The sequence below is a fragment of the Schistocerca gregaria genome, chromosome 6 (genome assembly GCF_023897955.1).
Source record: "Schistocerca gregaria isolate iqSchGreg1 chromosome 6, iqSchGreg1.2, whole genome shotgun sequence".
NCBI classification, from domain to species: domain Eukaryota; kingdom Metazoa; phylum Arthropoda; class Insecta; order Orthoptera; family Acrididae; genus Schistocerca; species Schistocerca gregaria.
The window spans coordinates 533,965,110-533,977,353 of record NC_064925.1 but is presented as its reverse complement, the minus strand read 5'-3'; the positions used below and the strand labels follow the sequence as shown (position 1 = coordinate 533,977,353).

Sequence of the window (12,244 nt, the reverse complement as noted above, 5' to 3'; positions counted from 1 at the left end):
TGATATCTGTTACGACATCAGGGAATAACTTTCGTACTTACATGCCACTAGAGGGAGCTATAGAGGTTAAAACTGTAGAGGAAGACAGAGACTGGGATACATCCAGCAAACAATTGAGGACCTACATGAAGAGGCTGGCACAGGCGGGCCGTATCAATTCAGTCAGAAGACCGATGACTAAAAAAAAGAAAACAAAGGAGAAGTTGCATCTGTAAAACAGGTGATATAGTGAGAAAGATTTATGCAACGGAACAGCTTTAAATTCTTGTTAGTGTTGGATAAATATTTCTCACTGTATTACCTGTTTAACAGATGCACATAAGGGATAAGTCATGCAGTAATACTTATTCAACTTCCCCGCCCCACTCTCTGTTACTACGTCTCGAGAACTTGGTTCATTACATTGCATTACTCTGGTTGTATTTTTAATACGAATGCATGTTTTTTCACAATATTCGCTCTTGATAATGTTTAATGCAGATTCAACTACACTTACTATTTGAACTATATGAAGAAGATTAGTATACACAACCGATACTAGTCATCAAGTTTCATTTGTCTATTTGTCTAGCGTAATTTGTGATCCAGCCAGTGAAAGTTTTGTACAAATTTTCGTTAATTTTAATAAACTGCATTACTGTATCAAAATGTTTAACATTAGTGGCAAGACATAGACTTACATAATACGAGCAGTCAGTCTGCCTGTGACATTTTGCACTGTATCTACTTTTAAAAGATTTGCTCCACGGAGTAGTGAGATTACGCTTCTAACTTATACGTGACTAAGGAACGAGAAATAATCTTGAACGTGACAACAAAGTAAACCAGTGGAGGAGAGAGGGCCCTACGATACCGTCACGTACTTTCAGGTACACAGCGTGGCCTGCTGAACTGGAAGATACATTTTTTAGGGACCCACGACCTGAGTCCAGAGAAGGGCGATGAGCGAGTGAGAGAATCAGCAGTAAGTACCCATTGTTACCACCTCAGTATCGGGAAGCTTGAAATCTACGTAAAACATTTTGTTTGTAGTCAGTCTTTTAAGTGTTCCACCTATCTCGTAAACTAAAGCTGTTAACTCAACACTTAAAAAATTGTCATCTAAGTCAATAGCATGTCAATAGTGTTTTAGAGAGAAGGCTGGTACTCACGAAGTAGACGGACATCGGAAGTTAGATAGTAAATTTTGTGTTGAATGTCTTTGAAAATTTTTTAACTGCGAGGCGTCCGCGGGCGGTGACGGGATGATTATATGTTGTACCGTATCACTGCACAACAAAATGTTGTTGTTGTTGTGGTCTTCAGTCCTGAGACTGGTTTGATGCAGCTCTCCACGCTACTCTATCCTGTGCAGGCTTCTTCATCTCCCACTACCTACTGCAACCTACATCCTTCTGAATCTGCTTACTGTATTCATCTCTTGGTCTCCCTCTATGATTTTTACCCTCCACACTGCCCTCCAATACTAAATTGATGATCCCTTGATGCCTCAGAACATGTCCTACCAACCGATCCCTTCTTCTAGGCAAGTTGTGCCACAAACTTCTCTTCTCCCCAATCCTATTCAACACCTCCTCATTAGTTAAGTGATCTACCCATCTAATCTGCAGCATTCTACTGTAGCACCACATTTCTAATGCTTGTATTCTCTTCTTGTCTAAACTATTTATCGTCCATGTTTCACTTCCATACATGGCTACACTCCGTACAAATACTTTCAGAAACCACTTTCTGACACTTAAATCTATACTCGATGTTAACAAATTTCTCTTCTTCAGAAACGCTTCCCTTGCCATTGCCAGTCTACATTTTATATCCTCTCTACTTCGACTATCATAAGTTATTTTGCTCCTCAAATAGCAAAACTCCTTTATTACTTTAAGTGTCTCATTTCCTAATCTAATTCCCTCGGCATCACCCGACTTAATTCGACTACATTCCATTACCTCGTTTTGCTTTTGTTGATGTTCTTCTTATACCCTTCTTTCAAGACTCTATCCATTCCATTTAACTGCTCTTCCAAGTCCTTTGCTGTCTCTGACAGAATTACAATGTCATCGGTGAACCTCAAAGATTTTATGTTATCTCCATGGATTTTAATACCTACTCCGAACTTTTCTTTTGTTTCCTTCACTGCTTGCTTAATATACAGATTGAATAACATAGGGGAGAGGCTACAACCCTGTCTCACTCCCTTCCCAACCACTGCTTCACTTTCATATCCCTCGACTCATATAACTGCCATCTGGTTTCTGTACAAATTGTAAATAGCCTTTCGCTCCCTGTATTTTACCCCTGCCACCTTTAGAATTTGAAAGAGCGTATTCCAGTCAACATTGTCAAAAGCTTTCTCTGAGTCTACAAATGCTAGAAACGTAGGTTTGCCTTTCCTTAATCTAACTTCTAAGATACGACGTAGGGTCAGTATTGCCTCACGTGTCCCAACATTTCTACGGAATCCAAACTGATCTTCCCCGAGGTCGGCTTCTACCAGTTTTTCCATTCGTCTGTAAAGAATTCGCTTTAGTAATTTGCAGCTGTGATTGATTAAACTGATAGTTCGGTAATTTTCACGTGTGTCAACATCTGCTTTCTATGGGATTGAAATTGTTATAGTCTTCTTGAAGTCTGAGGGTATTTCGCCTGTCTCGTACATCTTGCTTACCAGATGGTAGAGTTTTGTCAGGACTGGCTCTCCCAAGGCTGTCAGTAGTTCTAATGGAATGTTGTCTACTCTGGGGGCCTTATTTGGACTCAGGTCTTTCAGTGCTCTGTCAAACTCTTCACGCAGTATCATATCTCCCATTTCATCTTCATCTACATCCTCTTCCATTCCCATAATATTGTCCTCAAGTACATCGCCTTTGTATAGACCCTCTATATACTCCTTCCACCTTAGTGCTTCCCTTTCTTTGCTTAGAACTGGGTTTCAGTTTGAGCTCTTAATATTCATACAAGTGGTTCTCTTTTCGTCAAAGGTCTCTTTAATTTTCGTGTAGGCAGTATCCCTCTTACCCCTAGTGAGATTAGCCTCTAAATCCTTACATTTATGCTCTAGCCATCCCTGCTTAGTCATTTTGAACTGCTTTTCGATCTAATTTTTGGAGACGTTTGTATTCCCTTTTGCCTGCTTCATTTACTGTATTTTTATATTTTCTTCTTCAATCAATTAAATTCAATATTTATTCTGTTACCCAAGGATATTTACTAGCCCTCGTCTTTTTACCTACTTGATCTTCTGCTTCCTTCACTACTTCATCCCTCAAAGCTACTCATTCTTCTTCTACTGTATTTCTTTCCCTCGTTCCTGCCATTTGTTCCCTTACACTCTCCCTGAAACTCTGTACAACCTCTGGTTTAGTCAATTTATCCAGATCCCATCTCCTTAAATTCCCACCTTTACGCAGTTTCTTCAGTTTTAATCTACAGTTCATAACCAATAGATTGTGGTCAGAGTCCACATCTGCCCCTGGAAATGTCTTACAATTTAATACCTGGTTCCCAAATCTCTGCCTTACCCTTATATAATCTATCTGATACCTATTAGTATCTATAGGGTGCTTCCATGTATACAACCTTCTTTTGTGATTCTTGAACCAAGTGTTAGCTATGATTAAGTTATGCTCAGTACAAAATACTAGCAGGTGGCTTTCTCTTTCATTTCGTAGCCCCAATCCATATTCACCTACTACGTTTCCTTCTCTTCCTTCACCTACTACCGAATTCTAGTTACCCATGACTATTAAATTTTCTTCTCCCAACACTATCTGAATAATTTCTTTTATTTCGTCATACATTTCTTCAATTTCTTCGTCATCTGCAGAGCTAGTTGCCATATAAACTTATATTACTGTAGTAGGCGTCGGCGTCGTGTCTGTCTTGGCCACAATAACGCGTTCACTATGCTGTTTGTAGTTGCTTACCCGCAATCCTCTTTTTTTATTCATTATTAAACCTACTCCTGCATTACCCCTATTTGACTTTTTATTTATGACCCTGTATCCCCCTGACCAAAAATCTTGTTCCTAGCGTTGTTCCTAGGAAATTCCATGTTCGCCACAAGGCCACCTCCTCACCTATAAGCCGGCCGTGGTGGTCTAGCGGTTCTGGACGCTCAGTCGGGAACCGCGCGACTGCTACGGTCGTAGGTTCGAATCCTGCCTCGGGCATGGATGTGTGTGATGTCCTTAGGTTAGTTAGGTTTAAGTAGTTGTACGTTGGAGGGGACTGATGACCACAGATGTTAAGTCCCATAGTGCTCAGAGCCATTTGAACCATTTCTTCTTCACCTATACCTTCCTGAAGCATCCCGCTGACTCTCGAATTTCCATCGGCCCTATCACACACACAGAAGAGGCCCGCAGTTTGAAGAGCCACTAATAAGTGGTTACAACCACTCGACCACACTCGATATGTCACATCTCGCCACAATGAACAATAATGAATCTGAGGACCTCCAAGTATGCTAGAATTAGAAGGTCTGTAATGCTCTGTAATGACCAGTCATAAGGTCAGCCAACAGCTTTGCTCCAAGTTAATACGTATGTGGGCGGTACAGGAATCTGTATAACAAACGATGCGGCTCAGTTCTGCAACAGAGGGAGGTTGACGGGGTGGTTGTGTCTGGTGCCCCGCCGGGGAACTACTTTAGGCAGTGACATGTCAGAAAGTCAGCCAGTTATTCTTGACTCCGGCACTGCGTCATACAATTACTTAACAGAGTGTTTCACTTTATGAAGCATCTACATTATTGAGCATCTACATTATGAAGCATCTACTCCACAAGCCACCATACGGTGCACGGACTAAGGTGCTTGTACGACTATTAAGTCTTTCCCTTTCGTTTACATTCGCCAGTGGAGAGAGGAGAAACGCCTGTCTTTATCCCTCCTTACGAACCCTAAATTCCCCTATCTTTTCTTCGCATCCTGTACGCAAGATCTACGTTGGCGGCAGTACAGTCATTCTGCATCCACCTGCGGTTGTAGGTTCTCTACGTTTTGTTAGCTCGGTTTCGCGATAAGAACGCCGTCGTTTCTTCAGATAGTCCCAACAGAGTTCACGAAACATGTCTGTAATACTGAGGTGTTTATCCGATTAAGCGGCAACAAATCTAGCATCATATTGGTGAATATCTTCGATCTCTTTTCTTAATCCGAGTTGGTGGGAATGTCACCAACTCGAGCAGTACTGAAGAATCTATAGGTCATTTCGTTTATAGATGACCTACACGTTTGCAAAGAATTCCCCCAATAAACAACAGTCAACCATTCGCCTTCACTACTACCGAAATTACGTGATCTTATTTTTCATATTGCTTTACAACGTTAAGCGTAGATTAGATCAAGCGACCAGTCATCACATCAGACAGAAGTCTTTAGTCATCCTGTGTCCCTCAACAGTCACTCATCGACGACACTTTTGCATATACTACAGCCTCATCAGAAAGCCGTCCTGGATTGTTGCTCCTCTTATCCGTCAGATAAGTTATATATGTAGAGAAAAAGAGTGGTGCCACCACATTTATTTGAGGAACGGCTCGCTCCTGAAGATATTCTTGTCTCTAATGAAGACTCGCCGTCGAGGACGACGCCGTTGCGTTACTTAAGAAGTCTTCGAGACACTCACATGTCAGGAAACCTATTCCCTACACTCGGACCTTCGTTAACAGTGCGCATTGGGAAACTGCGTCAACTGCGCTTTCCGGCAATCCAGGAATGTGGAATCTTCCTATTGCCCTTCATCCACTGTTCCCAGATTATTCTGCGACAAAAGGGGATTCTGTGTTTTTCACGAGCGATGCTAACCTTAATTACTAGGTAAAGTCGTAACTAGGTAGGTTTCAGCGGCCCGTGTCACTATGATTAAAATTCTTCTGGGTATTGTACCCCGTTACTGTTTAACGTACTTTAATTATAAATTATAAAACAGAACTTTCGACCGTATTACTATGGCGCTCATCAGGGGAAGACTGGTTTTCACAGTAGGAAAAGTACCTCTCTTTACTGCAGATAATCGGTGTGACTGCGTCATATTTGTGAAACTTCACTGCCTTTAAATTATAATAGGCTAGTCATAACGAAATGGGGAGAGTAAGAAGGACTGTCCAGCTTGTTAACGACTGGCGAGAGTCAAAAAATCTGCACTTGGCTTCTGGCCGGCACATTTCCTCTACGGTGTGCACTTCCTCTATAGTTGTTTGATTAGATTGCCCCTCGACCGGTCGCGGTCTGATGGACAGAGATAGCCAACAGCCAGAACGTCGGAAATTTGTAGCTACCCTCTTTTTTGATGTTGTTAGGCTGCTTAATAATTTCAATCGCCTCTCAAATTTTGCGTTACCGCGTCCACGACTCTTTCGCTAGCACACGGGCTACCTGGAACAAACTCACATCGTAGTTCAGATACTCGTGCAGAGGTAAATTTGTTCACTGCGGCCTTGGTGGAACCCACCATGTCGTGGATTGTGTGGCTGCTGTGGAAAATCGGTTTAACCCCCCCCCCCTCCACCCCCCCTCCACCCCCCCCCCCCCCCTCCACCCCGCGGAGGACGTTGCCTAGCCGTTCCCTGACGCCCTTTACGTACAGGAAGTGCACTAGCATAATCTGTTTCTTCCTGGCCTTTTGCTCTTATTTCGTTTGTTCAAAAATGGCTCCAGGCCCTATGGGACTTCTGAGGTCATCAGTACCCTAGAACTTAGAACTACTTAAACCTAACTAACCTAAGGACAGCACACACATCCATGTCCGAGGCAGGATTCGAACATGCGACCGTAGCGGTAGCGCTGTTCGACAGTGTAGCGCCTAGAACCGCTCTGCCACTATTTCGTTTGTCCTTGGCTGCCTGTGTTATAACGTTGTTATCCTTACCTTTAGCGCTAAATGTCAGGTGTAGTTCCCTCAGGTCTTCTTTGACGATATTAGTATCACATAGCCGGTAGGCCAGGGCAGTGAGTGTATGGGGAACAGACTTTTCCTGAGCTGGGTGATGGTGGCTCTCTACGTGCTGGTACTGATTCGTGTGGGTTGTCTTTCATAAGATTTTGTGTCCAAGACTACCGTCGGTGGTTCTATAAATCTCCATGTCCAAATTTGTCAAAGCATCTAGCGCCTTTATTCATTTTCTTCTTTTTCTTATTATTATTTTTGCCTAGGCTAAACCTTCTTTCCTTCAGTGCCCCTCAGTATACCTTGATACTGCCACTCCATCTTTTCCTTGGACATCGAACATTTATTTTACCAGCTGGTGATTTATTTGTAGCCCTTTTTGAAATCTCCCATCCTGCTTCTCGTATCTATCCACTCATTAGTGTATTCCACTTTACATTCTTAACTAAACTTTCATTTTTCTGTCTCTTCGTGTCTCCCCTCCAATACTTTATAGAATATCCATATCTGTGGTTTCAAAAAGTCTTCCAGTTTCTGATTTTTATGTTTTATCAGAGCTGTGTATGCCGTAACTGGTCACCGTATTCTTTTATATATTTTTGACTTTGCATCATTTCCTATGAGTTTTCTTTGTCCAAGTGCTACCACTTAAATGCTCGGCCACTTCATTTGCTTTTGCTGCTTGCTTTCTACCATCCGTCTTGAGATTTACACTTCTGGACAGTTCAGTATCAAGATATTTGAATGTCATTACGTTTTGAATAATGTGTCAATCCATTTCCTGTCTGCATCTAATTGTTTCTGTGCGTGAACCGTATATTCTCATGCAGGCTGTTTAAATGCTCTTGGAGATTTCCCCACTCCGCTTCCTCCTATATAAACGACACATTCGTCATTTGAGCACACGGGGAAGCGGAGATGGGAAACGTTGTTCAGCACTTAAAGAGCCTTCATGAGAATATTCAGTTCACGAACTAAACCAAAAGCAATAGTATTTTACCATTTTTGTTGGGTCATGTATATAGATCAGCCGGCGGTAGACTGGGACAGAAAGTGTACTGAAAACCAATCCACACTAATTGGTACCTGCACGCAGAGCTCGGAAGTATACTGTTCTGTACCACTCGCAGCTCTTACTAACCGGATAAGCTTACTAATAACATCAAAGGACAACTGAGGGAGCCAATGATTATAACAAGAACATTGTAAGACAGGAAGACGAAGACAACCGGAATAAAGGAAGAGGAAAAAGCAAGGAAGATAAGCTTCTCCTAGTTCGCATACCATATATAAATGGCTAGGCAACCTTCACCGCTGGCGTGGTCTCAAACCGATTTTCCACAGTAGTGACAGGACCCACAACATGATCGGTTCCATCAAGTGAACAAATTCAATATGGCAGGGAAATATGAACTACGATTAGAGTGTGGAGCTGCTTGTGTATGTGGGATAACGTATTGATATCACCTCACTGGTGTTCTACAGTTGGTAACGAAATTACAAGTTTCCTTTAGACGTCGACAGCAGTCACGTTGGATCTGGCGGCCCCATTGATGCTTGCCTGCTGCGGCCCACTGCCGCCAACGTATAGGACAACAGATGGCAGCCTCTCAACTTACTTTCACTTGGAGCCTCATCGCTATGACACCATCGTTCGTGCTCAGCACAGCTAGTGTCATCCTGGTTGCCATTGTATGAGCTTAACTATAATTCTTGCTGCAGTATTTGTAATGAGTCTTCATACGTTGTTATCTGCTGACCAGCTTTCCTATGAAGACAGCTGCTGCAACACTCTGCAGCTCACCTCTATTTAGAGTTGTGTACGAAGTCGTACACAACAACATAGACGAGAGAGGGAGGACGTCCAGCAAATGAACAGCAGAGCGTTAATGCTATTTGCGATTAGCACAGCACAATGAACTAACGATAGCGGAATCTCATCGTGACTATGGACAACCTACTGCGAGGAGGCCCGTTTCTGGCGAAACAGTAGTGGACGAGCGGACTCAAAATACGAATCGGTCTGGCAACATCAACAGCGATAATGGTTACAAACCTTCGGCATCCTGGGTGCTCTGTGTCCTAGTCCAACGGGTCATGAGCGATTGAGGGGCAAAACTCTCACCGCGCACTGGATGCTTCAGCCTAAACGGCTGTAGAGGAACTGTCAGTGCATTTTCTGATCACAAGAGGAAGGAAACATGTCCATCAGAAGCAAAGCGCTGACTTTAGTTTGTCGCCAGTCTATGACAACCCAGTTAGTCCATGAATCGCCTCCTCCCTTAGCTTTCATTTTCGTTACATTGTAGGTCCAATAGCGTTTCAAATACATTGTGTATTGACACTGACTGCCTGACATAGTTATAGGTACGTTCCCTCCTGCAAAAAGCAGTCTTGCCCTGAAAAACCCTTCAAAAACCGGTCGAAACGTCGATTTTGTTGTTTACATTTCAAGTACATTGTGCAATGACATGGTACGACACCCAGAAGGCTTTAAGTTTCAGTACTAGGTAATGTTTAAGGCTGTGTTAAGAACCTTGGAAGATTTCACGTAACTGTTTTTTCTTAAGAATCATTATCGACTTCGAAGGGCTACTATGTGTCTGGGGAAACCTTCTTCATTCTGTGATGTATCTTTCTTCCTTGATAATATTAACACTTTTGTTAACTCTAATACATATAGCTTACTTTTTCGTGAGTGTTCGTTCTGCAGCTACTGTGCATGCTCCAGCCAGTTTCCGGTGTCTGTAGGAAGGAGACTTTCCCCAGCATGAAGATGCGGGACCAGTCTGTACCTAATCCTCCTAAATGCAATGCATGTCTGAAGGAATATAGTGTAACGTGGGTTGTTAATATCGAAATTGTACAATGAGGGAATAAGAACTTCATGCCTCGAAGGATTAAAACGACGATCACATCGAATATCCGTCTCTGGCGAGAGTCACATAATGTATGTGCCGGCATTAGGGGACATGGACAAGTGTGACGTACGGAAGTTCGCGTCGGTCCTGAAAGCGTGCTCGAAAAGCGAAGTTACTATTCGACTGCGGATGTTAAGCATGACATCCGGTTTCGAGTCCTGGTACTGCACAAATTAATAAGTCAGGTGAAATCAATTTAATTTCGAAATTTGTGGATACAATTTCATGATGCTAGATGTGCTGCGGTGGAAGCCTGCTGTAGTAGCTCACGTACGTGCAATTTTTCCAGCGGTTGTTTCCCAAGGGGCAGGAAGCACACTTTACAGAATGTGCAATAAGCTTTAGCACGACGAAGTCAATGAAAATGCCTCAATTCACCTGTATGAAATGATCGACTTAAAAATTTAAATGCTGATTAATTTGACGGATTCGCTGTGAAATGACAAAGTCGGCAAGTCGGACGGCAGCCCGTCAGATGCAGGAGGCAAGTTTTGTACCCTACTTGTCAAAGTTTGTGTTGTGAGGCATATTTCGGAGGTCCCTAGAAGGCGATTAGCAAGATTGTTCTGCTCATGCAGAAATCTTCGAAAGAGTTCACATATGCTACGCTACAGGCAGATGTGGGAACTTACAAAACCTCTTTTACTTAATGCAAATGAATAAGTGTCACCTCTCTTCCAAGGGTTAGCCGATCGTGCTCGTGCATATAAAGCATTAAAAAAAATTGGACTGTTGACTTGGTTTCCAAACACAGCATTGTATTAAAAGGGGAGAATCAATTTGTAAATGAGATTCGAACCATAGTTCGTTGAGCAATAGGTATAGTACGTAACTGGATAAACGAACTGCGATCACCTGCCGAGATCAGACAAATAATTTCAGAGTAATTGCCAATGACTTTTTTTGTTCAGAATTCAGAAATATAAAATAGTTTCTTATACTAGAATTAGGCGAGAAGATGTTAGAAACACCAGTCAAAGACATCAGAAATAAATAATAATCTCTTATGTTCGAATTAGGTGAGAAGATGCTAGCATCATCAATCCGAACCTCTATAAAGTTCCCTACTGTTAAGCATGAACAAAGTAATAAAACGTTGCATACCGTAACGTTTAGTAACTGACCAGTTTAATAAATGAAATACCTCGTTTATGAAAATTAATCAGTCATTGATCGAAACTATTCTAAAATATCGGTTCACTAGGACTATAGTACCATTCAATGACACTTTTAGTAGCAAAAAAAAAAAAAAAATGGCTCTGAGCACTATGGGACTCAACTGCTATGGTCATAAGTCCCCTAGAACTTAGAACTACTTAAACCTAACTAACCTAAGGACATCACACACACCCATGCCCGAGGCAGGATTGGAACCTGCGACCGTAGCGGTCACGCGGTTCCGGACTGAAGTGCCTAGAACCGCACGGCCACTTCGGCCGGCCCTTTTAGTAGCAGATTTCATACATATAAATGCGTAACACGTATCTTAAATTTTGTATTATTAATTTAAAGAAAAGCAATTTCTGGCCAGTGTGAGGATTTAAACCTACTATCTTCAGCAATTTTATAGATCATGTTGAATAGTTTACGAACTACAGTATCGTGTACACTGATTTAATGACTTCACACATGTCCATGAACATTTAAATTATTCATATTACCAAAAACCCAAATAACAGCTCATTTTCGGGTAGTCAGAAATTCTAAGTGTCAGGAATCGGACCTTACCACAGGTTATGTGGCTTAGGCAAGTGATGTTCTTATAATACATAACACCTGAATTTTACAAACGTATTTTCGCACTGCAATGAAGTGACTGATTCCAGCACTGACACAAGTCTTAATAATTCTTAGTAATCTGTATACAGCCTGGAAGTGTTGAATTGATGATATGCTGTGATGATAGTCCTACGAAATATTACATGCTCCTCGCTCTCCATAGGAATTTATTAAAATCTCAGAGCATTCCATATTACGATATGTTCCAATATCCAGAAGTACTTCCATCAAACATCCTTTTAGAGGTTGCTTCTCTTTCCGCTACAGGACGTTCACACTTCAATAGCTAGTTAATGACTCTTTTAAGTTCTCGTGGCATGCTAATTTAGTGCCCTCAGACCTATCCCTTTCGTGCAACATCATCTCCCATACATAGAGTGATTTCCCTTCAGCTCTTGTTTCTTAAGTGCCACAGTTTTAACTTTCAATTCCCTACTCAAGAATCAGTGAAATTATTTATATATATAGTTATAAAATTTTATTGTAATCAAATAGGAAATTTACAAGAACATAATTTTCGACATGGTCTCCTTGCGTTTCATCGCACTTGGTCCATCGATGTACAAGCGTACTAATGCCCTCATATAAGAAGTTTCTCAGTTGTGCTGCGAGCCAGAAATGCACTGCTTCTTTCAGTGCTTCGTCCGAGGCAAATC

At 41.9% G+C, this 12,244-nt stretch overlaps 1 protein-coding gene across 1 annotated transcript in view; it reads left to right on the top strand.

Moving 5' to 3' along the window:
- The first annotated feature begins 861 nt into the window (after positions 1-861).
- Positions 862-12,244, top strand: part of LOC126278492 (uncharacterized) — a 32,510-nt gene continuing 21,127 nt past the window's right edge. Inside the window, exon 1 of the mRNA XM_049978652.1 lies at positions 862-964. The gene's annotated coding sequence lies outside the window, so the exon portion shown is untranslated. The remainder of the gene's footprint in view (positions 965-12,244) is intronic.